Raw genomic sequence first — 27,767 nt, 5'->3', positions numbered from 1 at the left:
ATTCAGCAATGTAAGGAGTATACAGAAGTATAACCCGGCTGACAGCCCAAAGTTACAGTATGTCCCTGGCATGTTATGTAAATGAGAGGGAAGATGCGGATCGGCCAGTAATTCTGTAAGTACAAAAGAGAAGGATGCAGCCAGACTATATAACAGCTTGTCACACAGGCAAGGAGAACGGAGATTTCAGAGTCATTGCAGGAAAGTGAGCCTATTGAAAGACACTGCGGGGAGCATTATAAACCTAAAATGACTAATAGCAGAGGACAACACTTTGCAATGAGGACGATAACAAGCTAATGCCGCACACAAAGTCACACACATTAACTCCTGTTAGGAAACCATAAACATGGGACCTTATGCAGCTCCGTACGCAAGTGCTGCTCGTTCGCATGGGGATCGATGTTTCTTCATTGTGCATGCGCATTTATGCACATGTGCTTGTTGCGTGCGGCCATGGTGAACAGATTGTTGCGTGCAGGGGGCAGAGAGGGGCGTGGGGCGGCAGGCTGTCCCATTACCATATGGGAATGCCCAGCGGTTCATGGGTGTTCCCATGAGAATGCTGGGCATTCGCCTGCTAATGAGGCATCAAGGACAGGTGGGGGGGTTGGGGCAGCTGACATCACTGGATTTCAGCTGCCCATCTACTTCCCCCTGAGCAGACCGGCTTCTGTAAGGTTGCTCTGAGTCAATCTTACATATGCGTGAGCCTTTGCCATCACTCAATGGTCGGCGACCCTCGAATGATGGGGGCGGAACTTACCAGGCTGCGATCGGTTCGCATGTCCTGCGTAACTATCAACTTGGATAGTTACTGTAAGTATGAAAAAACACCAGTTCTGGAAAGAAAACGTGAAAAACGTATGTCAACCTTTTTTCACATCGACCTATTGTGTGTGTCAACATTTTGACTATGTCGACATTTTCGCATGTTGACCTATGGCCTGTTGACCAATAGTGGTCGACCCATTTATTGTCGACCGCATGCCGATTGATCAATAGTTCCCCATCTTAGTTATTACACCTCACCTTTATGTTGGGCCAAAGCATTGTGGGGCGTCAGTGAAGTGATGGCATCAGCAGGCAGACAGCACAGTGCACCAAACCTGCACGATGCTCAGTTTAGCAGCCGCACCGCATATGAGCTTTCGGAGGACATGCTTGCAAATGTTTATTTCCCACTGTTACTTGACAGATGACATTTAAAGCACATCCAGTAAAATAAAAACGAGCCATCTTCAATTACAGAGCTTCAATTGCATTGTGAACAAGTCCCTATACTGATCACACAGCCGTCAGTGGCACTACAATTGGCGATAAAGCAGCAGTAAAGCTCATTATAGGCAATATTAATGTATTATGTGACCATTTTATTCTTGAAATGAATGTGCCAGTGCATCTCATCTGGTGAAACGTATATTATATCTGCCCATATAAACAGAAGAATGAGCTTCAGGCTTCCTTCATTTCCTTTTACATTGTTCCGTCATATGTTTTGTACACAGAGTAATAGAGTACAGCTGTAGGTTTCACTATATCATCCCAATATTGTCAGTCACATCCTTATGGCGGATCTGTCACTTACACAAAGGGCAAATTACTATGGTCTGTTTGGAGGCTATCTATTGAATCTGTGAGGAACCAGAGAAGTCACTGAGACACTTCCTGAATAATATTCATGACCCTGGGCTAACATTCAGGAGGCCAGGCTAACATTCAGGAGGCCAGGCTAATATGTTCAGGAGGCCAGGGTAATGTTCAGGAGGCCAGGGTAATGTTCAGGGGGAATGATTAATACTCATGAGGCCAGGGTAATGTTCAGGGGGAATGATTAATATCCATGAGGCCAGGGTAATGTTTAGGGGGGCCGATTAATATTCATGAGACCAGGGTAATGTTAAGGGAGAATTACTAGTATTCAGGAGGCCAGGGTAATGGTCATGGGGACTAAAATTGGGATCTAAAATTCAGGTAGCCTGATAATCATTTGGGCTGCAAATTCACAGCCCAGCGAGTGACTCTGAATCGGGCCTAAATTTCTGCCCATTTTGAGAACAAATTGGTCCTGCAATGAAGTCTGCATTAGGCCCAATATTCATGACACCTGGTTAATATTCAGGAGGCCTGTCTAATATTCAGGAAACCTGAATAATATTCAGGAGACCTGTATAATATTCAGGAGGTCTGACTAATATTCAGGAGGCAAGGCTAATATTCAGGAGGCAAGGCTAATATTCAGGAGACCTGCCTAATATGCAGGAGACCTGTCTAATAGAGAACAAATTGGCCCTGCAATCAACTCTGAATTAGGCCCAATATTTATTAGGCCTGACTAATATTCAGGAGGCCTGTCTAATATTTAGGAGGCCTGACTAATATTCAGGAGGCCTGACTAATATTCAGGAGGCCTGACTAATATTCAGGAGGCAAGGTTAATATTCAGGAGGCCTTTCTAATATTCAGTAGGCCTGACTAATATTCAGGAGACATGTTTAATATTCAGTAGGCAAGGCTAATATTCAGGAGGCCTGACTGATATTCAGAAGGCAAGGCTAATATTCAGGAGGCAAGGCTAATATTCAGGAGGCTAATATGTAAGAGGAACTCGCTTTTAGAGAATTGACTACATTCCCTACATAAGGCATACACACATGGTAATATGAGGGCTATTTCTAAGCAATCAGACTAGACTCACTTGCCCCGTGTGTACAGGGTATTAGTATTATCCATTTGGACATTACACTACTGTTTGCATTGAACATTTCCTCCACTAGACCCCATCCCACTTAAGGGGCTACCTAGCGTAATTTGTGTAGAAGGCTCTGTCTAATATAAATAATGTATAAGTGGTACTACCGTGCGGTGTAATGTGAATAACGGACATTGCTGTGTGGTGAAATGTGAATTGGTACTGTTCTGTGACCATGCCCCTTCCCCATGAAGTCACACCCCTATAATTTTGACAAGTTCTATTCCTATTTTATATAATGGGAGTGGGGGAGGGGGGGATTATTGGCACTAAATCGCTTTCTGACACAGGGTACCAACATTTCTAGTTATGACTCTGCATCTCCCCTTTTTTGAGATATATGAAATTGAAAAGAACTTGACAAAGCCACCACGCCGCATCATCCTGCCTCATTACAAGCAGTGGGGGAGGGATATGAAGAGGCAGGTGTCACACCAGAAAAGGCTGCATCAGCTGTATTGCCGGGACAAACCATGTGTTGTGTGGTAGTTCAGTCAGTACATTTGCGTCACAGAACATTTATTTCCATATGTGCTCTGTAAGTTACTGTGAGACATATACAGCCCACACATTTCACTAACACTGGTGTCATACATACTCTTGTTATACTAGTTTATTAACAGCAGAACTTGGCACTGAAATTTATAATTAAATTATGTGGAAAGTTGAGACATAATATTAGTCTATTAGTAACAAGCTGAAAAGACAACGGCACACAAATATAGGGTAACCTTCAGACATTCTAGACTATTAGTCTAGATTATTAATTGGGTGCCCACAAACCAGCGGCGTAACTATAGCACCGCAGCCCCCGCCACCGCAGGGGCGCTGTGCATGTGGGGGCACCGGTGGCTGCGGTGCTATAGTCACACCCCCCCCCCCCCCCAATCCCCCGCAGACTTACCTATCTCGCTGGTCCCGGCAGCTCCGTTCTTCTGCTGAGGACCACCACAAAATGGCCGCCCCCATATAGCACACTGTTCTCTGAAACTGTCTGCTGTATGGGGGCGGCCATTTTGTGGTGGTCCTCAGCAGAAGAACGGAGCCGCCGGGACCAGCGCGATAGGTAAGGCTGCGGGGAATTGGGGGGGGGGGGTGTTTGCATGGGCGGCGGGGCACCCCCCCCTAACGGCGGGGGGGCGCCCAAAACTTAGCTACGCCACTGCCACAAACAATAATATCCTGAATTACACTTGGGTGGTTATTCTGGTCCGTTTGCACAGACCGTTCATTTGCACGGGGACCAATGTTTGGCGTATGTTAAACATCCATTTGCAGCCCTTGCAAGTGTATGCGGCGTGCAAAGGGGGCGGGCGTACCGGCATTCGCAGGGCGGAGTCTGGTAGATTCGCAAGGTTGCAAATTCGCAGCCTTGTGAATCAACCAAAATAACCCCCTTGGTTCATATAATCATGCTAGGTCTGATCACCTCCTCCTCCATCCCATTTCTGACCCTTCTCCTCCATTCCATCTTTAAAGCAAGGTTCTGGCTTTATAACATTGCACGACAGACACAATGTTTCCAAAAAAAGCATATTATAGGACAGTACAGTGATTATAAAAAAGTGATATTACTTTATCACTGTGGTATTACTATAACAGATACCTTATGAAGAACAGGGGTAGAGGAGTAAGCCGAGCTAGTACTCATGACCTTGGATGGTCCCTGCACCCATAATGCATCACTTGGCTCTCTGAGTCACTTTGGGTGTATGTGACTCACAAGGCAGGCCTGTGGACTACTACAGGAATCCTCTAAAAGATAGGGGAGGGGGGATATGGGTGTTTTTTTAGATCCGCACCAATATCTATATTATTTTTCCCTCTATTCACACCTCAGATGTTGGTGTTTCATGTGGTTTTATCTGGTTAAGTTTTTCCTCTTTTATTAGAGGTGGTGCTACTCCTCTCAAAATACTGTATGTCAAGTGAAGAAGAATAAGAAGATAAAGAATGAGACTTCGTGGTGCACTCTCTGGGTGCCTTGACTGGATTCCTATGAAAAAGAGGGGGGGGGGGGGTCTGGTCAGACACCCCCCTCTTTTTCATAGGAATCCACTCAAGAAGACTATTATAGGAATCAGGACCGCTTACCCTCCACAGTACACGGAAGGTACATACAAACCATACACATTAAATCACAAGTACAAATAACTTAAGTCCAGCCTACAAAAAATCTGCCTCCTCTGCAAATAACTGTTGGACGTAAAGAAAAATAAACTGTCATCTACTGTGCCAGATGTTACCTTATATTCTAGGTTACAAGTATATTCCTGCTCTCTTCCTGAGAGAGGCAATGAGCGTCTTCCTTACACAGTCTACTTCATGCCAAAATATGTCTTACTTCCAATTTTTAATTCCAGAGATTTATTCCTGTGGTGTCTTTTCCATTCGTGAGCCCACTATAAATTCTCATGGCGGAGGGAAGTGACAGAGTGGTGTCACAGTGCCGGCTTTACAAGTCGCTGCTGTGTATAATGGATTAGTCACTGTGTGATATTTAGGTCCCCGGAGAACATGAAACCGTCTGAGTTATGATTAAGAGAATAAATGAGGATTCCTTTTCTAGAGTTCTGTTTTTTTTTAAGGCCTTTCATTTGTCTTTTCATTCATCTCGTTTCACTATCATGGTCAAAAGAAGGTGTCCTAAGTGCCGTACACACTAGGCGACGGACTCCGTTGCCAACATCATTAATGATACTGGTGGTAACCCTGGACATACGATATTGTGTGTACACACTTAATGATTGTTCAGTGCCCTCACCGGGTCCTTCTGCGCCATGGTGCATGCAGTCCCTGACCATATAGGCAAATTGAGCTGAACACGGACAAAAGGGGGGGGGGGGGGGGTCATTAAGGTGCGTGGGAGCGGGCATCATTAATGATATTGAGCAAAGGTTCTCAAACTCGTCCCTCAGGACCCCGCACAGTGCATGTTTTGCAGATCTATGTAAGGTGCATACACACTTTACAATTTTTACAACCAATTTCATTCATTTTGGCCCTTCTGAACGACATTGGTCAAAATATCTTTCGGTGTGTGCACTGAAAGACATTCATGACCAATTTCCCTTGAACCCCGTGTCCTGGACAAAAGATGTTGATGAAAGACAAACAATCTAGCTACAGTCTATAGGCTTTTTTTGAAAGATATCCAAATCGAGAATTGATGAACAACCTTGATGAACAACTGGCGTGTACGCGCATCATCATTAGTCATTTGTCGCACACACACGGAAAGATATTTTGACCAATATTGTTCAGAAGGGCCAAAGTGGAAATTGGTCAAAAACATTGTACAGTGTGTATGCACCTTAACATAATCACAAGTGAAATAATTCGCTCCACCTGTGGACCTTATAAAATGTGTAATGACTACACCTGTGCACCTGCCCAGTGACCTAAAACATGAACTGTGTGGGGTCCTGAGAACCAAGTTTGAGAACCCCTGATATTGAGCATACATACTAGACAAGTTTTTTAATGTCATTTTGAAAGGTTATTAACTATTTTTACTTTATTATCTTATTTATCAGTTATACGGTCTGAGTTTTTTTGCAATAACTTTGTTTAGTTTCACTTTAAAGTGCTCACATACCCGACATGAAATATTAAGCCTTTCCCCATCTGACTTTCTGTGTCTGCCTTGTTTATCTCACAGATGACTTAATAGGGGATTTACATTATGTATCGTTGCCCAAGGTTCAGCTTTGCCAAAGTTTTCAAAAGCCCTATAAATAAAAGGGAATAAAATAAACTTGTAGTGGATCCAGTCAGTGACTTGTGCCATAGCCCAGAATGGTGCGGGAACATGGGACTACCTAGAAATCCTCTGCAGGCATAGTACGTACAGTAGATACACATGAAGGAAGTGTGTTTTTTATATCTATCTCAAATTCCAGAGAATAATTGTTCTTAATGTGAAAATAATAACATGTCGGTATCTGCATGGTCATGCTAGAGGAGAGTTAGGGCTAGGCACGGGCAGGGGGGGGGGAGAGAGAGAGAGTTAGGGCTAAGCAGTAGGGAAAGGGTTAGGCTATGGGAGAGGAGGGTTAGGGCTAGGCACCAAGGGGAGGGTTAGGCTATGGGAGAGGAGAGTTAGGGCTAGGCAAGGGAGGGGGGGGGGGTGAGGGTTAGGGCTAAGCACCAGGGAAAGGGTTAGGCCAGGGGCAGCCAACTCCTGTCCTCGGGCGCTACCAACAGTTCATGGTTTCCAGTTCACCTCACAGATACACAGGTGCACTCATTACTGACTGACACATTATAAAAAGATCCACAGGTGGAGCTATATACTTCATACTTCAAGGACTGGAGTTGGCTACCCCGGGTTAGGTTATGGGAGAGGAGGGTTAGGGCTAGGCACTATGGGAGGGTTAGGCTATGGGAAAGGAGGGTTATGGCTAGGCACTAGGGGAGGGTTAGGCTATGGGAGAGGAGGGTTATGGCTAGGCACTAGGGGAGGGTTAGGCTATGGGAGAGGAGGGTTAGGACTAGGCACTAGAGGGAGGGTTATGCTATGGGAGAGGAGGGTTAGGACTAGGCACTACAGGGAGGGATAGGCTATGGGAGAGGAGGGTTAGGACTAGGCACTAGAGGGAGGGTTATGCTATGGGAGAGGAGGGTTAGGGCTAGGCACTAGGGGAGAGTTAGGCTATGGGAGAGATGGGTTAGAACATGGGAGAGGTGGGTTAACAGGCACACACACGGGGTGCTTTCAGACCCTTTTCTAAGCAATCTGACTAGATCCCATAGAAAGAGAGCAGGGATTGCTCCGTCTGTATGCCCTGCAGTGATGGCGATAAACAGTCTTGCGTGTCTCTATCACCCGCATGGAAGGCCAGTGCTTGCACTAACTTTCCCTAGATTGCGGGGCTTTGCCTATTAAAAATAGCAGAGGAGGAGAAAGCAAGAACAACTGAACAGTGAGTGGTACTTCCTTGAGCGAGACAGTTCTGTCAGTGATTGGAAGAATCATCTCGCTCCAGGAGCGGCCACTCACTGTTCAATTCTTTACTGAGTCAAGAAACGGCTTTCCAATCACTGACAGTTAAGAACCTTCTCGCTCCAGGAACTGCCGCTTGTTTACTGGCTGCCTGAGGACATGTGACTCCAAGTCAAACAGTGTGTCAGTGAACACCAGTAAGTGAGGGAGTAAGCAACCTATCTCTAGCATTGACCGTCAGCCTGTATTTGGAGCAGGGGAGGCAGGAATCAAGTACCAGGGACCCAGGTGCAGTAAAAGGTGCAGAAAATAGGAAGCAGCAGATGCTTTTGTGGGGCAAAAAAATGGGAGAACCTATATATAAAAGCACAAAGCAAGCTTCTAAAATCACTCCCATGAAACGCTGGGTGTTCACCGAGGGAACGCCCCCTGCCTGTCAGTCACCCAGCGTACGGACAGTGAAGGGACCCTGTGCACTTCAAATTTGCAGCCCTTCGAACAAATCTGATTTGGGCCCCATGTCTCTGCGCTAGCCCCACCATCTTACACCCGGTGCTGGGACAGTATGACCGATATGAGGCGCAGTCTAATGGCCATGAGGGAAAGCAGCGGTCTACCGGCTCTGGCCTGGTAGGGTATTAAAATGAAATAGAGAATGTTACACACAAGAGGCCTTGTACCTTACTTATTGGACACCTTTGTCGAAGTGACATAGTTGTTCTTTTACTGTTAATAAAATTTAAAAAAAGGAATTCTGGGTAAAATACAATATATTTCTCTTGCGCGCTCTCTTTCCCCTAACAATATTGTGCTTTAGTGATGCTTCTAATTAGTGTCAGTTGTGCCAAAGCTGCTATTGCTGAGCCAGCAGATGTGCTTCTAACATCCAGATATTTTATGCCTATAATGAGAATAATTTTAATGAGTTTATGTTAAATATTATCTAAGATTTCCATTTTAACTTGTTCTTAACAGTGTTCCTGACTCAAAATATAAATCACATCGGTCACTGGTTTGGCTGTTTCAACCCCTGAGACAAAGTACATTATTCCTGATGGCCACAGAAATACTTGTACATATCATGATCATCTGTCCCTTCCACTATATAACTCCTATGTCACATGAAGCCCTGTTATCATTAATAAAACAATCTCCTGGCAAACTCTGTGTGGCGTCCAGATGCCCCCATTGTCATCCTTACCTCACACGTCACCACCTGTTACAACATATTACTCCTCTCCTGATATACTCTGTGCTGCTGGGGACTCTGCTCCACCCTTTATATAACTCTCCTTTTGTGGTCTCCTGCTTCCTCCATTCCTCTCCTCACATCAAGTTGCTGGTCCTGTCACATGCAGCCTGTCCTCACTGTCACGCCATCCTGCTCACTTCACTTCAGGCACTATACCACAAACTGTGTCTTCTGCAGCTTCTGGAAGGTAGGCAAGTATGATGTAACTCTGTTTGTGGCTTCCTGCTGCCTCCATTCTCCTCCTCACATCTAAGCCCTCATTCTAGTTGACTCGGTAAGCTGCGAAGCTTGCACCTTACCGAGTCCCAGAGGGCCTGCCCCGCGGCCTACCGAATCTCCAATCCCCACCGCCGCATCTCCTCGCATGTCCCACTGGCGGAGAAATCATTCGATGGTCGCCAACCATTGAATGATTTCTTCAGGCCACACAAATATGTCAGTGGAGACCGACTTATATTTGCAGCCTTCTAGCCGAAAACAGGGTGGGTGGCTGACATCATGTGACGTCAGCCACCCGGCACTGGGCGTTACCATGCGCGACTCCCATCCTGGCCGTCACAACCCCCCCCCCCTTCCGTGCAAATAGCCCAGCGACATTCACACAATGGACCAGCACATGCGCACAAAAGACCATGCACATTCCATCAACGTGGCTAGAATAACCCCCGAATGGACTAGAATGACCCCCATATTACTGCCCCAGTTACATGCTAACATTGGATTAATCTCCTGAAATACTCTGTGCTGTGGGGGGACCTGACCACTTCCACAGTTTGTGGCTTCCTGCTGGCTCCATTCCTCTAATTCATCAATCCTCCATGCACTACTAGTCGCATTACACATTACTTTGTGAACTCCGTGTGCCGAGCGTCTTTGTGTGCGACCATCTCCATTAAAATGAATATTATTCGCAAAAACAGAGCAAAAAAAAATGATATGCAGCATGCCTATATTCTGTGCGTGACTGCAACTGTATCTGCATAAGAAATGGAACGTAACCGTGTTTTCCAGGAAGCCACTGTGGAGTAGCATTTTTTGTGCAGATACAGCTTCAGCAGCACAAAGAATGTAGGCACCCCTCATATTATTTTAATCAGCAGAAGCTGGTTGTGCATCCTATTCACAGTGTTTTGCTTATAATACGCAAAAAAGATGCCCTTCACTACTGAGTTATGTGAATCAGAAGGCTGTTTAATGCGAAATGAGGTTAGAATTATGTTCACACATGTGTACCATCAAGACACTGTCCCAGTCCCATGTAACCATATCCTTCCCTTATATCTTGATAAACTCTGTGATGCTGTGGACGGGTATCAGCTGCATGAGTCAAGATGGAACTGGTCAATTATTGTCTTACTACCTGTATCTTGCAAACCCTATTAGTGAGGGGTCAGACCTTTGTCCCACCTCAATGTCTAGTAGATAAATTAAGGCAGATCAGAGCCTGGAGTCTTCTGAACAAAAGTAAAATGCAAAACTAGCTCCCTTATATATCAAGGACTGACCCACAGTTTGGATGAATTATATGTCAGAATGTTGGCAGTTTTCTAAGCGTAACAGAGAAAAAAAAAGCAATTTAAACACTGGGACAGAAGTTCTGGTAGAAAACAACAGCAGCAAAAAAACACAATTAGATGGTTATCTGAGAAAATGATTTCCGAGCAGGGATGGAAATGCTTTCTGCAAAATGTACAGTAATATGGCATATGCACAGGCCGAGGGATCTACACAATCAGTTCTTAGGGAATAAACGGATTAAGAGGTATGCAACAAGAGGCAGATGAGTTCACACAATTTACATAATGCATTTCATTTTTAGAGTCATCAAATGTAGAGTGGATCTGATTCATGGGGCTTTGTGGCCTATGCCAGCTAACCGTGGAAGGATGGGAGATATCAGGATCTATTTGCAGGAAGAGGCACGTCACATCAAAGAACCTTCAAATCCAGTGGCGGCTGCAAGGGGGGGAGGGCTGCAGCACAGTTCGAAATTCAAATAGGGAGCAACACCCACTGCCAATGAGTCAGTTTGGAATGGCAGTTGGCGGCAGTTGCTGTGGCTCCACTATTTGAATTTTGAACCGTGCTGCAGCCCCCTCTAGAACAGCCACTGGATTTGAGTGTTGTTTGATGTGACGATGCCTCTTCTTGGCATGGGTTACAAAGCCCCATGAATCAGGGGTGTGGTATAGGGCTCTGACAGTGGAGATCCCGATGTCGGGATCCCAATTGCCGGTGCTCCGACAGGGGGGAGAGCGCAAAGAAGCCCCTTGCCGGCTCACTGTGCTCGCCACGCTGCGGACCCGGTGGCCAGCTACGCTCGCCATGGGTTATATTCTTTCTCTATGGGGGTTGTGGACCCCCATAAGGGAGAATAGCCCCTTTGTGTCGGGATCCCCCCGGTCGGAGCACCAGCAATCGGGATCCCGACATCGGGATACTGACTGTCAGGATCCCCACTGTCGGAGCATCATCCGGCACCCATGAATCAGATCCAGTCCACAATTGATGACTCTGAAAATGTAAAGTATTATGTAAATTGTGGGAACTCATCTGTCCTCTTGTTGCATACCTCTTAGGGCCTGATTCTGGTTCACTCGCAAAAGCAAATTCTCTCTGGGTTTTTTATTTCAAACGGATATCTATACTGCAATGTAAAAATAAAGCAGCCAGTATTTTCCCTGCACAGAAACAAAATAACTCACCCAAATCTAACTCTCTCTGCACATGTTACATCTGCCCCACCTGCAGTGCACATGGTTTTGTCCATTAGAGTGAGAATTTGCTTTTGAAAGTGAATCAGAATCAGGCTCATAATCCGCTCTCAGATTGCTCAGAAAATGTGATTTACACCTTTCTATGGAGGATTGGCTGTATTTATCTTTCGTATGCGATGAAGAGTTAAATACATGTTTAAAGAGACATAATTATACCTCTAAGAGGCAGTTTTATGGTTGCGGTTATCATCAGGGATACGCGTAGCAGTTCATTACATCAGTGGAATATTCACGGTATCATTCAATAATTTATATGGCATTTGTAATCTTACAAATGAATGGGCTGACAGATGTCTAATGAGATCGCACCGGTTCATAAAAATAGGTGCTATGTCTCTATAATGCATTTCTTCTATTATTAACAGTTATATAAGTGACACTGCCTTCAGCACATCAACCTCGGTTGAACACTAGTGTTGGCTCTAGTTTAAACACATCAAGTAATTCTAACTCCTCCGTATCAAAACTAGCAATGGTTCTAAAAGAGCCGAGGATGAAAGAAAATCACATTTTAACCGTTAACAATCGCAAGTACCCTGTCTTTTTTTTGGGGGGGGGGGGTGTAATTATCGGACTATGGCCCTTATTCTGGTTGACTCGCCTGCATGGCCGCTTACCCCCCCTCACACAGCTGCGGATGGATGATTTGCATAATCATCCATTCGCAGCCTTGTGTCCGGAGGAGAAATCATTCGATGGTCGGCGACCATTGAATGATTTCTTCAGCGCTCGGAGATCTCAGACACCTTTGTAGAGTCTCAGATCTCTGATCACCCTGTGCGGGAAGCAGGTGGGCAGCTGACATCCGCTGACGTCAGCTGCCAGCCCTCCGCACCATCAGGGAATTTCCATGGTAATGCCCAGCGTTTTCATAGCAATGCCCATGAAATGCTGGGCGTTCCCATGGGTGAATCCCCCGGCCCACCTCCCCCCACCCGGACTTCTGTGTGCGAGCGCTGTAGCCGCTCGGACATAGCGGCTGCACATGCACATTAATAAGAGTGCGAAAAAATCCAAATAGACAGATTACATCAGAATACTGTAATTACTGTAATTCCTTCTGGTAAAAGTGGTACCATTTAGGGGGGATAACACATGGATCCAGAACAAGTTCTGGATCCAGAAAAGTGAGTGGTATGCGTGCGCTTATATAAAGGAGTAGCGGAGGAGTAGTGTGCGGTCAGGAATCAGGGCCCTCTGTGCCCGGCCGCTGGCTGTTTACTGTCTCCTGTAGGATTAATGTTGCTGCTTCCTTCACCCGTGTCAGCGTGGGACACATGATTGCGGATGTCTGAGGGCAGCGCGGGTAGCTCCCAATGGGTTGCTGGTCAGGCAAAAGCATGAGGAGACGCTGATGACGAAGCAGACAGAACCGGAAGTGACGCAACATGGTTCATCTCCACGGCAACGGGAGGCTTCTTCCACCATTACCAATTTATTTTCAAGTACCCCAACAGGTCTGCAGTGTACCCCCAGGGGTACTAGTACCCCATGTTGGGAATCGCAGATACTTTATCTACTTGTCTAGGCGTTGTTCACAGTACCACACCCAGCGAAAGGGGGCACACCTTCCTTGTCAAAGTAACTACCGCTAAATACAATTTTTACCATTGGGCGGCACTTAAGGGCCCATACAAACTTTTGTAATACATATATTGGATCTAGGCCCATCTGCAGAACCATTGGTATCAGCATTACACGGACATCAGGCGGATTCTGAGACTAGTAAACTAGTGCACGGTGTGCTTAAAACAGGTACCTAAGGACACATGAGACCTCAGACATCTTGGCAACGTGGGAGCATTGTGCTGGATACAGCATTTACCAACTGGGTATTTCTCTATGTGAGCAATTAGCCAGTGAAATACTAGTTTCTAGAGTCCTCAGCAGGATCTGCAAGTCACATGACATCTCCCAGAACAGGCATTGTTCCGCACATCAATCAGAGAGCCCTCCTGGACTCTGTACACTATGAACTGCTGCACAGACACATCCAGTTCCTAGGGGGTTATCTTTGTAACCGAAATCAAAGGAAAAAGCAGCCTCAGTTTCTGGGTGCTTCTTAGTCAGTCGTTTCTCATTTCCCAGGATTTAATTTCAGCCCCTCCAGCCTTTTGCTCAGCGGGAACTGATTAAGCAGCTCCCTCTATACTTGGCTTGTCAGTCGGTTCAAACTGTAGTTATAGAAGGAACACAATACTAGAGAAAAGTCAATAGTGCTGGATCAGGTATCTCTAAATAAAGGAAAGGGGGCAAGATCTGGCAGAGGATAAGGAAACATGAAGAAGGATATTGCAATTACACACAGGCTCGGGATTGATAGAAATCTAAATTCAAAAGGACAAAGGCAATTACACGTTAGCTGGGAAGAGGGTGAGTGTGAATAGCACCACAGGCGACTATGTAAATAGACATTACGTATAGGAATAGCAGATCAAAAGGGAAACAGGGAATAGAATTTCTAATCCATTGTCAATGTCTTGGTATGAACTTGTTACAGGCAGGCCTAGAATAATGCTAGTTACAAACTAAAGGAATCTAAATACTGAAAGTATGAGGCTACAAACGCACAGCACACAGACATGCACTCCTGCCCCCCCCCCCCCAACATTACCCCAGGAGCACCTGGAGACGCACTCCTGCCCCCCCCAACATTACCCCAGCAGCACCCAGAGATGCACTCCTGCCTCCCTTAACATTACCCCAGCAGCACCCAGAGACACACTCCTGCCTCCCCCAACATTACCCCAGCAGCACCCAGAGATGCACTCCTGCCTCCCCCCAACATTACCCCAGCAGCACCCAGAGATGCACTCCTGCCCCCCCCCCCCCAACATTACCCCAGCAGCACCCAGAGACGCACTACTGCCTCCCCCAACATTACCCCAGCAGCACCCAGAGATGCACTCCTGCCTCCCCCCAACATTACCCCAGCAGCACCCAGAGATGCACTCCTGCCCCCCCCCCCAATATTACCCCAGCAGCACCCAGAGACGCACTACTGCCTCCCCCCAACATTACCCCAGCAGCACCCAGACATGCACTCCTGCCTCCCCCAACATGACCCCAGAAGCACCCAGAGACGCACTACTGCCTCCCCCCAACATTACCCCAGCAGCACCCAGAGATGCACTCCTGCCTCCCCCAACATTACCCCAGCAGCACCCAGAGATGCACTCCTGCCCCCCCCCCCCCAACATTACCCCAGCAGCACCCAGAAACACACTCCTGCCTCCCTTAACATTACCCCAGCAGCACCCAGACATGCACTCCTGCCTCCCCCAACATTACCCCAGCAGCACCCAGAGACGCACTACTGCCTCCCCCCAACATTACCCCAGCAGCACCCAGACATGCAATCCTGCCTCCCCCCCAACATTACCCCAGCAGCACCCAGACATGCACTTCTGCCTCCCCCAACATTAATGCAGCACCCAGAGACACACTCCTGCCTCCCCCCAACATTAACCCAGCAGCACCCAGAGATGCACTCCTGCCTCCCCCCAACATTACCCCAGCAGCACCCAGAGATGCACTCCTGCCCCCCCCCCCCCAACATTACCCCAGCAGCACCCAGAGACGCACTACTGCGTCCTTCCAACATTACCCCAGCAGCACCCAGACATGCACTCCTGCCTCCCCCAACATGACCCCAAAAGCACCCAGAGACGCACTACTGCCTCCCCCCAACATTACCCCAGCAGCACCCAGAGATGCACTCCTGCCTCCCCCAACATTACCCCAGCAGCACCCAGAGATGCACTCCTGTCCCCCCCCAACATTACCCCAGCAGCACCCAGAAACACACTTCTGCCTCCCTTAACATTACCCCAGCAGCACCCAGACATGCACTCCTGCCTCCCCCAACATTACCCCAGCAGCACCCAGAGATGCACTCCTGCCTCCCACAACATTACCCCAGCAGCACCCAGAGACGCACTCTTACCTCCCACATTACCCATGCAGCAACTAGAGACGAACTCCTGCCTCCCCCAACATTAACCCAGCAGCACCCAGAGATGCACTCCTGCCTCCACCCAACATTACCCCAGCAACACCCGGAGACGCACTGATGCCCCCCCCCCTCCCCCAACATTACCCCAGCAGCACCCAGAGATGCACTCCTGCCTCCCCCAACATTACCCCAGCAGCACCCAGACACGCACTCCTGCCCCCCCCCCAACATTACCCCAGCAGCACCCAGAGATGCACTCCTGCCTCCCTTAACATTACCCCAGCAGCACCCAGAGACACACTCCTGCCTCCCCCCCCCCCCCAACATTACCCCAGCAGCACCCAGAGACACACTACTGCCTCCCCCAACATTACCTCAGCAGTACCCAGACATGCACTCCTGCCTCCCCCAACATTACCCCAGCAGCAGCTAGAGATGCACTCCTGCCTCCCCCCCAACATTACCCCAGCAGCACCCAGAGACACACTACTGCCTCCCCCCAACATTACCCCAGCAGCACCCAGAGACGCACTACTGCCTCCCCCCAACATTACCCCAGCAGCACCCAGTGATGCACTCCTGCCTCCCACAACATTACCCCAGCAGTACCCATAGACGCACTCCTACCTCCCCCAACATTACCCAGCAGCACCCAGAGACGCACTCCTACCTCCCCCCAACATTACCCCAGCAGCACCTGGAGACGCACTTCTTATCCCCCCCATCACCCCAGCAGCACCCAGAGATGCACTCCTGCCTCCCCTAACATTACCCCAGCAGCACCCAGAGATGCACTCCTACCTCCCCCAACATTAACGCAGCAGCACCAAGAGACACACTCCTGCCTCCCCCAACATTACCCCAGCAGTACCCAGAGACGCACTCCTGCCTCCCCCAACATTACCCCAGCAGCAGCTAGAGACGCACTCCTGCCTCCCCCCAACATTACCCCAGCAGCACCCAGAGATGCACTCCTGCCTCCCCCCAACATTACCCCAGCAGCACCCAGAGATGCACTCCTGCCCCCCCCACAACATTACCCCAGCAGCACCCAGACATGCCCTCCTGCCTCCCCCAACATTACCCCAGCAGCACCCAGACACGCACTCCTGCCTCCCCCAACATTACCCCAGCAGCACCCAGAGACGCACTCCTACCTCCCCCAACATTAACGCAGCAGCACCCAGACACACACTCCTGCCTCCCCCAAAATTACCCCAGCAGCACCCAGAGACGCACTCCTGCCTCCCACATTACCCCAGCAGCACCCAGAGACGCACTCCTACCTCCCACATTACCCCAGCAGCACCCAGAGAGGCACTCCTACCTCCCCCCAACATTACCCCAAAAGCACATGGAGACACACTTCTTATCCCCCCCAACATCACCCCAGCAGCACCCAGAGATGCACTCCTGCCTCCCCCAACATTACCCCAGCAGCACCCAGACATGCACTCCTGCCTCCCCCAACATTACCCCAGCAGCACCCAGAGATGCACTCCTGCCTCCCCCAACATTACCCCAGCAGCACCCAGACACGCACTCCTGCCTCCCCCAACATTAACGCAGCAGCAACCAGAGACACACTCCTGCCTCCCCCCAACATTACCCCAGCAGCACCCAGAGACGCACTACTGCCTCCCCCAACATTACCCCAGCAGCATCCAGACACACACTCCTGCCTCCCCCAACATTACCCCAGCAGCACCCAGAGATGTAATCCTGCCCCCCCCCCCAACATTACCCCAGCAGCACCCAGACATGCACTCCTGCCTCCCCCAACATTACCCCAGCAGCACCCAGACACGCACTCCTGCCTCCCCCAACATTACCCCAGCAGCACCCAGAGACGCACTCTTGCCTCCCACATTACCCCAGCAGCACCCAGAGACGCACTCCTACCTCCCACATTACCCCAGCAGCACCCAGAGAGGCACTCCTACCTCCCCCCAACATTACCCCAGCAGCACATGGAGACACACTTCTTATCCCCCCCAACATCACCCCAGCAGCACCAAGAGATGCACTCCTGCCTCCCCCAACATTACCCCAGCAGCACCCAGACACGCACTCCTGCCTCCCCCAACATTACCCCAGCAGCACCCAGAGATGCACTACTGCCTCCCCCCAACATTACCCCAGCAGCACCCAGAGATGCACATTATCCCAGCAGCACCCAGAGATACACTCCTACCTCCCCCAACATTACCCCAGCAGCACCCAGAGACGCACTCCTGCCTCCCCCAACATTACCCCAGCAGCACCTAGAGATGCACTCCTGCCTCCCACAACATTACCCCAACAGCACCCAGAGACGCACTCCTGCCTCCCTTAACATTACCCCAGCAGCACCCAGACACACACTCCTGCCTCCCACAACATTATCAAACGGGCAGCACCCAGAGATACACTCCTACCTCCCCCAACATTACCCCAGCAGCACCCAGAGATGCACTCCTGCCCCCCCCCCCCCAACATTACCCCAGCAGCACCCAGACACGCACTCCTGCCTCCCCCATCATTACCCCAGCAGCACCCAGACATGCACTCCTGCCTCCCCCAACATTACCCCAGCAACACCCGGAGACGCACTCCTTATTCCCCCCAACATTACCCCAGCAGCACCCAGACACGCACTCCTGCCTCCCCCAACATTTCCCCAGCAGCACCCAGAGACGCACTCCTGCCTTCCCCAACATTACCCCAGCAGCACCCAGAGACGTACTACTGCCTCCCCCCAACATTACCCCAGCAGCACCCAGAGATGCACTCCTGCCCCCCCAACATTACCCCAGCAGCACCCAGAGACACACTCCTGCCTCCCTTAACATTACCCCAGCAGCACCCAGACACGCACTCCTGCCTCCCCCAACATTACCCCAGCAGCACCTAGAGATGCACTCCTGCCTCCCACAACATTACCCCAGCAGCACCCAGACACGCACTCCTGCCTCCCTTAACATTACCCCAGCAGCACCCAGACACGCACTCCTGCCTCCCACAACATTATCCAACGGGCAGCACCCAGAGATACACTCCTACCTCCCCCAACATTACCCCAGCAGCACCCAGAGACGCACTACTGCCTCCCCCAACATTACCCCAGCAGCAGCTAGAGATGCACTCCTACCTCCCCCAACATTAACGCAGCAGCAACCAGAGACACACTCCTGCCTCCCCCCCAACTTTACCCCAGCAGCACCCAGAGATGCACTACTGCCTCCCCCAACATTACCCCAGCAGCACCCATATACGCACTCCTGCCTCCCCCAACATTACCCCAGCAGCACCCAGAGATGCACTCCTGCCTCCCCCCAACATTACCCCAGCAGCACCCAGAGATGCACTCCTGCCCCCCCCCAACATTAACCCAGCAGCACCCAGACATGCACTCCTGCCTCCCCCAACATTACCCCAGCAGCACCCAGACACGCACTCCTGCCTCCCCCCCCAACATTACCCCAGCAGCACCCAGACATGCACTCCTGCCTCCCCCAACATTACCCCAGCAGCACCCAGAGACGCACTACTGCCTCCCCCCAACATTACCCCAGCAGCACCCAGAGATGCACTCCTGCCCCCCCAACATTACCCCAGCAGCACCCAGACATGCACTCCTGCCTCCCCCAACATTACCCCAGCAGCAGCTAGAGATGCACTCCTACCTCCCCCAACATTACCCCAGCAGCACCCAGAGATGCACTCCTGCCTCCCCCAACATTACCCCAGCAGCACCCAGAGATACACTCCTGCCTCCCACATTACCCCAGCAGCACCCAGAGACGCACTGCTACCTCCCACATTACTCCAGCAGCACCCAGAGACGCACTCCTACCTCCCCCCCAACATTAGCCCAGCAGCACCTGGAGACGCACTCCTTATCCCCCCAACATTACCCCAGCAGCACCCAGAGAAGCACTCCTGCCTCCCCCAACATTACCCCAGCAGCACCCAGAGACACACTCCTGCCTCCCACATTACCCCAGCAGCACCCAGAGACGCACTGCTACCTTCCACATTACTCCAGCAGCACCCAGAGACGCACTCCTACCTCCCGCCCAACATTAGCCCAGCAGCACCTGGAGACGCACTCCTACCTCCCGCCCAACATTAGCCCAGCAGCACCTGGAGACGCACTACTGCCTCCCCCAACATTACCCCAGCAGCACCCAGACACGCACTCCTGCCTCCCCCCCCAACATTACCCCAGCAGCACCCAGACATGCACTCCTGCCTCCCCCAACATTACCCCAGCAGCACCCAGAGACGCACTACTGCCTCCCCCCAACATTACCCCAGCAGCACCCAGAGATGCACTCCTGCCCCCCCAACATTACCCCAGCAGCACCCAGACATGCACTCCTGCCTCCCCCAACATTACCCCAGCAGCAGCTAGAGATGCACTCCTACCTCCCCCAACATTAACGCAGCACCCAGAGACACACTCCTGCCTCCCCCCAACATTATCCCAGCAGCACCCAGAGATGCACTCCTGCCTCCCACCAACATTACCCCCAGCAGTACCCAGAGACGCACTCCTGCCTCCCCCAACATTACCCCAGCAGCACCCAGAGACACACTCCTGCCTCCCACATTACCCCAGCAGCACCCAGAGACGCACTGCTACCTCCCACATTACTCCAGCAGCACCCAGAGACGCACTCCTACCTCCCCCCCAACATTAGCCCAGCAGCACCTGGAGACGCACTCCTTATCCCCCCAACATTACCCCAGCAGCACCCAGAGAAGCACTCCTGCCTCCCCCAACATTACCTCAGCAGCACCCAGAGACGCACTACTGCCTCCCCCAACATTACCCCAGCAGCACCCAGAGATGCACTCCTACCCCCCCAACATTACCCCAGCAGCACCCAGACATGCACTCCTGCCTCCCCCAACATTACCCCAGTAGCAGCTAGAGATGCACTCCTACCTCCCCCAACATTAACGCAGCACCCAGATACACACTCCTGCCTCCCCCCAACATTACCCCCAGCAGCATCCAGAGACGCACTCCCGCCTTCCCCAACATTACCCCAGCAGCACCCAGAGATGCACTCCTGCCTCCCCCAACATTACCCCAGCAGCACCCAGAGACACACTCCTGCCTCCCACATTACCCCAGCAGCACCCAGAGACGCACTGCTACCTCCCACATTACTCCAGCAGCACCCAGAGACGCACTCCTACCTCCCCCCCAACATTAGCCCAGCAGCACCTGGAGACGCACTCCTTATCCCCCCAACATTACCCCAGCAGCACCCAGAGAAGCACTCCTGCCTCCCCCAACATTACCCCAGCAGCACCCAGACACGCACTCCTGCCTCCCCCAACATTACCCCAGCAGCACCCAGAGACGCACTACTGCCTCCCCCAACATTACCCCAGCAGCACCCAGAGACGCACTCCTGCCTCCCCCAACATTACCCCAGCAACACCCAGAGACACACTCCTACCTCCCCCAACATTACCCCAGCAGCACCCAGAGACGCACTCCTTCCTCCCCCAACATTACCCCAGCAGCACCCAGAGACGCACTACTGCCTCCCCCAACATTATCCCAGCAGCACCCAGAGATACACTCCTGCCTCCCCCAACATTACCCCAGCAGCACCCAGAGATGCACTCCTGCCTCCCCCAACATTACCCCAGCAGCACCCAGACACGCACTCCTGCCTCCCCCAACATTACCCCAGCAGCACCCAGAGACGCACTACTGCCTCCCCCAACATTATCCCAGCAGCACCCAGAGATACACTCCTGCCTCCCCCAACATTACCCCAGCAGCACCCAGAGACGCACTCCTGCCTCCCCATCATTACCCCAGCAGCACCCAGACACGCACTCCTGCCTCCCCCAACATTACCCCAGCAACACCCAGAGACACACTCCTACCTCCCCCAACATTACCCCAGCAGCACCCAGAGACGCACTCCTGCCTCCCCCAACATTACCCCAGCAGCACCCAGAGACGCACTCCTGCCTCCCACATTACTCCAGCAGCACCCAGAGACGCACTCCTACCTCCCCCCCAACATTAGCCCAGCAGCACCTGGAGACGCACTCCTTATCCCCCCAACATTACCCCAGCAGCACCCAGAGAAGCACTCCTGCCTCCCCCAACATTACCCCAGCAGCACCCAGACACGCACTCCTGCCTCCCCCAACATTACCCCAGCAGCACCCAGAGACGCACTACTGCCTCCCCCAACATTACCCCAGCAGCACCCAGAGACGCACTCCTGCCTCCCCCAACATTACCCCAGCAACACCCAGAGACACACTCCTACCTCCCCCAACATTACCCCAGCAGCACCCAGAGACGCACTCCTTCCTCCCCCAACATTACCCCAGCAGCACCCAGAGACGCACTACTGCCTCCCCCAACATTATCCCAGCAGCACCCAGAGACACACTCCTGCCTCCCCCAACATTACCCCAGCAGCACCCAGAGATGCACTCCTGCCTCCCCCAACATTACCCCAGCAGCACCCAGACACGCACTCCTGCCTCCCCCAACATTACCCCAGCAGCACCCAGAGACGCACTACTGCCTCCCCCAACATTATCCCAGCAGCACCCAGAGATACACTCCTGCCTCCCCCAACATTACCCCAGCAGCACCCAGAGACGCACTCCTGCCTCCCCATCATTACCCCAGCAGCACCCAGACACGCACTCCTGCCTCCCCCAACATTACCCCAGCAACACCCAGAGACACACTCCTACCTCCCCCAACATTACCCCAGCAGCACCCAGAGACGCACTCCTGCCTCCCCCAACATTACCCCAGCAGCACCCAGAGACGCACTCCTGCCTCCCCCCAACATTACCCCAGCAGCACCCAGAGATGCACTCCTACCTCCCACAACATTACCCCAGCAGCACCCAGAGATGCACTCCTGCCTCCCCCCAACATTACCCCAGCAGCACCCAGAGATGCACTCCTACCTCCCACAACATTACCCCAGCAGCACCTAGAGATGCACTCCTGCCTCCCCCAACATTACCCCAGCAGCACCCAGACACGCACTCCTGCCTCCCACAACATTATCCCAGCAGCACCCAGAGATACACTCCTGCCTCCCCCAACATTACCCCAGCAGCACCCAGAGATGCACTCCTGCCTCCCCCAACATTACCCCAGCAGCACCCAGACACGCACTCCTGCCTCCCCCAACATTACCCCAGCAGCACCCAGAGACGCACTACTGCCTCCCCCAACATTATCCCAGCAGCACCCAGAGATACACTCCTGCCTCCCCCAACATTACCCCAGCAGCACCCAGAGACGCACTCCTGCCTCCCCATCATTACCCCAGCAGCACCCAGACACGCACTCCTGCCTCCCCCAACATTACCCCAGCAACACCCAGAGACACACTCCTACCTCCCCCAACATTACCCCAGCAGCACCCAGAGATGCACTCCTACCTCCCACAACATTACCCCAGCAGCACCCAGAGATGCACTCCTACCTCCCACAACATTACCCCAGCAGCACCCAGAGATGCACTCCTGCCTCCCCCCAACATTACCCCAGCAGCACCCAGAGATGCACTCCTACCTCCCACAACATTACCCCAGCAGCACCAAGAGACGAACTTAACTACAGTTATTCACTTATTAGTTTGTGTACAATCCCTGTTGGCATTCTGGTCAGTGGGATGTTGCTGTCGGTCTCCTGTAATGTAGGGCACACACCAGGACGACCCCCTCACGATGCACATCGTGAGCGGGTCGTCAGTGTCTCGTCCGACCCGCTCACGGTGACGCGGGGGGGCACGACCCGCTCACGATGTGCACCGTGGGTCCGATCCGATGGCGACCCGCACCCGGCTGTATGGTCGTCATTGAGATCCTACCTGCAGCAGGTAGGATCTCAATAACGACCAACCGACCCGCGGGACCGCGCATCGGATCGGTATCGGTCCACACCAGGATAGAAAAGGGCCCAATCAGCACACAATCTACATCCAATTGGTCGGAATTGGATCTAGATTGATGGGATCGGGCCCTAGTCGTCCTGGTGTGTACCCAGCATATGTCGGTATCCTGTCCGGCAGTCATGCATACTGTATCCGGATGTACATAGGCAGACTAGATGGACCAAGCGGTTCTTATCTGCAGTCAAAAATCTTTGTTTCTATGAGATTTCTCTTTGACAGAGCAAATGCCATTGAGAACAGGCCTGGAAAAGGTATCAGGAAATCTTTGGGTAGTTGGAAAGAAAAAAAAAAAAGCAAATAATTTTTGTTGAAAAAAAGTAATTAAAATTAAGAGAAGCTGAAACATTTATTAAAAGTCAAATGGATAAATCTAACTGTGAGTAGACGAGAGCAGACTATAATCAGCACTAGGAATCCTCAGAGATATTGAAGGAAACCACAGGACCAGAGTGATGGAAAATGTGTGTGCGGAAAGTTCAGATAAGTGGAGTGAAGCGGAACGCCGCATGTGAGACGTTATTGTTATATCCAACAACGCCTTCGTGTATTCTCATTAGAGATGCACCAATTTCATTGATAGATGACTGCCAAAGGTAAAACCTGACTTAGAGAGAACAGTTAGGGGCTTATTTACTAAGAAGGGAGTTATATTGAAGATAGGATGTTGCCCATAGCAACCAATCAGAATCGACTTCTTATTTATTTAGCACCTTATAGAAGATAATTGCTAGAATCCAAATGGTTGCCCATAGCAACATCCAATCATCAATAGAACTCAAATCTTAGTAAATAAGCCCCTTTATGTCAATTCAAATCACAAATGACTTCAGTTGATTGGTCTGGAAGTTCTGGCCCTTATACCCCTTTCACACTGCACCTCTTAACCGGTATATTGCAGATTTTTTAGCGTTTTAAAACGGTTAGCGCTGCAGTGTGAAAGCACCAGTCTGCATTTACCGGTTACAAATAACCGGTATTTGCAAACGGGTCAGACGTTTTTTATTCAGTGTGAACGGCTCTGAACCGGTATATAGGACTCAGGCAGTAGCTATGAGAGCACAGTGCATATGTAATGAGCCGCTCCTTAATTATGCACATATGCAATGAGCGCAGTGCATATGTAATGAGACGTTCCTTACATATGTGCATATGTAATGAGTGGCTCATTCATATGCACTGCTTCATTACATATGTGCATATCTAATGAGTGGCTCATTCATATGCACTGCACTCATTACATATATGCATATGTAATGAGTGGCTCATTACATATGTGCATATGTAATGAGCGGCTCCTTACATATGCACTACACTGTCTTATAGCTACTGTCTGTCCTGCTTTCACACTGCAAACCTGCTTGAGACCCGGTATTTATGTGCGGGTAATATACAGTTTTAAATACCATTTCAAAATACCTGGTCTCAAACATTTAGGCAATGTGAAAGCAGCATTAGATGGTTATAGCTAAGGAACAGTGAAACGCAACTCACTGTGCTGCCGAATCCATCTGTTCCCTAGCAAGCTAGTGTATTCATTTGCATACCCATCTTGGGGCCCTGTATAATGATATTTCTGCCCCCCACCCCCCCTTAATCCCAAATCCACACAACCCTTTTCTGCATGAGCCTCATATATCCTTTCGCTGCTCCAGATCCTTTTTTCAGGTGTGGACTTTTCTCGTTCTCAGTCCTGCTGGCCTGGCTCCTGGCTGCTGCTGGCCTGTCACTTTCACAAAAGAATGCCGAGCACTACGAGCAGGCAGGGCAGGTCATTCGCAGAAAGGAGAAGTAAAGGTACAGGAGCCAGAGACTGAGGCCACAGTGCCAGCGGCGGATACAGCTGTATGCCTTCGGCCCCAGGCCATGCGCGCACACACAGAGTTGTGGGCTCTTCAGATCGATGGGGCCAATCACAGTTGTCCCCCTTGACCCCCCCTGTCACCGGCCCTGCTGCTCGCATGCGGCCGAACGGGAGAGAAGTCATTCAATGGTCGTTCCCCACCAAATGATTTTTCTCCCCTTCGGTAATACAAGCCAGTCTGGCCTGACTTTTATTCGGGGCTGCCGATGACATCATGTGGCCTCAGCCATCCACCCTGAGCAGGCATCGCCACAACTGCATTCGTAGGAGAACATCCAGCATTTTTATGGGGGCGCCCCCTGCTCTCCCTTCCCGGATCGAACGTGTCACAGAGTGTGAAACTCGCCTAAGCCACTCACTCCCGGGGTTCGCACATTCACATAATAGCACATACGCAAAACCCGAATATCGGGGACAGGGCCTAATTTGGCCCCTAAGGAACGGGTCTGAAACGGCCCAATAGCTTCTTACCAGCAGTAACAGATCTATGACGGCAAATCTCACACACGTTCAGCATTCCGAATTTAATATACATATATTTCCTATTGTGCTTATTACGTGCTTCGGGTTGCCAGACAAGCTGTCACTTTGTATTTGTATAATACTGTGCTTGGAAATGATTTAATAAATATTTTACCAATTGCATCAGTTTTACCTGCAGCTCTGTTTTGATGCTCCGGGCTTGTAAACCTCACCCTGATAATGAGACGATGCTGCAGCTTCGAGACCTGGCAGCCGAGAAGCTCTTCACGCTGCTCACAGAGTTATATAGCACTCGCACATTTAACATGCTGAATAACCGCTGGGTTCCGGGTGCATGTGCCTGCAACACTGAGGTCAGTGCTGAATCCATAATGGCAATCACCAGGGCTTAGTGGTCCCCAACTTGGCCAGGTCATTAGTAATACTTAACGGACATTAAGAAAAGGACCATTCCTGAAGTATGCATTTTGATTTGTATTTGATCTAGCTTCTTTCTATGTACCAGTCAGGGGTGGCCAAACCTGTCCTCAAGATCTACCAACAGTTCATGCGTCTCAGGTTACCTGTGGATCTATAGTAGGAATGAAGGTACTCTTTACCTAGAAGGGCGCCCACGATTTTGATCGTGGGCATCGTTAGTAAAAAATCGCGGCCATTGCATGCACTAAAAAATCGCATGGCTCGGTGGCTCGCTGCGCTCGCCACACTTTCTATTCTCAACTCCACGACGACGTGGATAGTGGGGGTATGAAAAGGTCGTAGGACGCGTACCGCCGCCCCTCGCGGGCTCGCTGCGCTCGCCACGCTTCGGGTTGACGTTGATCGTGGGGTGGCGTTGACAATTGTGGGGGCCATTTCACACTTCAGGGTGCCTATTTGGCCTCTGTGGGCCATTTAACATTGTTTCCTATGGAAAAATCGGGTCAATTGAGACATTGAACAGGAAAATTGGGTCAATTGGGACATTTAACATTGTTCCCTATGGGAAATCGCGGGCATCGCGTCGGTCGCATCGCATGCGATTTTTTAGTGCATGCGATGCCCGCGATGGCCACCCTTCTAGGTAAAGAGTACCGGAATGAATGCAGCATGTCTGACTATGTCACAGTTAGTAATGACTACAGCTGTGCACCAGTTAGGTGATCTGGGGAATGTGACAGTTAGTAAGGATTACAGCTGTGCACCAGCTAGGGGATCTGGGGAATGAGATAGTTCATAATGACTGCACCTTTGCACCAGCTAGGTGATCTGGGGAATGTGACAGTTCGTAATGACTACATCTGTGCAGCAGCTAGGTGGTATGGAAAATGTGACAGTTAGTAATGACTACAGCCCCTGGCGTAACTATAGCCACACAGCCCCCGTGGTGGCGGGGAGGCGCTGAGAAGTTGTGGGCGCCGGGGGGCTGTGGGGCAATAGTTAGCCGCTGCCGTCTGCCCCTGCCGCCGGCGATTCTGTCTTGCGGGTCCCGGCTCTCCTGGCTCCTGCTCCTTATTAAAAAAGTGACATTCGGAAAATGGCTGCCCCCATACGAAAGAGGATGCAAGAGGAGGCGGCGGCCTCTTCTAGCAACCTTAAAAATGGTCTGCAGTATGGGGGCAGCCATTTTCCGAATGTCACTTTTTTTTTATAACAGCAGAAGCCGGGAGAGCCGGGACACGCAAGACAGATGCGGCAGGAGGTACCGGCTGCACGGGGGGGGTTTGGCCACCCCTGTCCTACATTGTTAAGGGGTTGAGTCCAGTTTGCTTTGTACCTCAAACCTCCCTGATGTCACTGGCTCACACCTGCCT

The 27,767-nt window shown here is 50.9% G+C and overlaps 1 protein-coding gene across 3 annotated transcripts in view; it reads right to left on the bottom strand.

Moving 5' to 3' along the window:
* The window catches only part of NPHP4 (nephrocystin 4), a 286,074-nt gene that overhangs the window by 169,855 nt on the left and 88,452 nt on the right, over positions 1-27,767 (bottom strand). Inside the window, exon 1 of one of the 3 annotated variants that reach the window (XM_083162999.1) lies at positions 6,351-6,456. The exons of the other annotated variants lie outside the window; for them this stretch is intronic. The gene's annotated coding sequence lies outside the window, so the exon portion shown is untranslated. Of the gene's footprint in view, positions 1-6,350; positions 6,457-27,767 lie in introns of those variants that run through there. 3 annotated transcript variants of the gene reach the window in all.

This window comes from Crinia signifera, chromosome 19 (genome assembly GCF_055691185.1).
Source record: "Crinia signifera chromosome 19, ASM5569118v1, whole genome shotgun sequence".
In the NCBI taxonomy this organism is placed as follows: Eukaryota; Metazoa; Chordata; class Amphibia; order Anura; family Myobatrachidae; genus Crinia; species Crinia signifera.
Note: the sequence above shows the minus strand (reverse complement) of the source record. Positions and strands in the feature narration are given on the sequence as shown.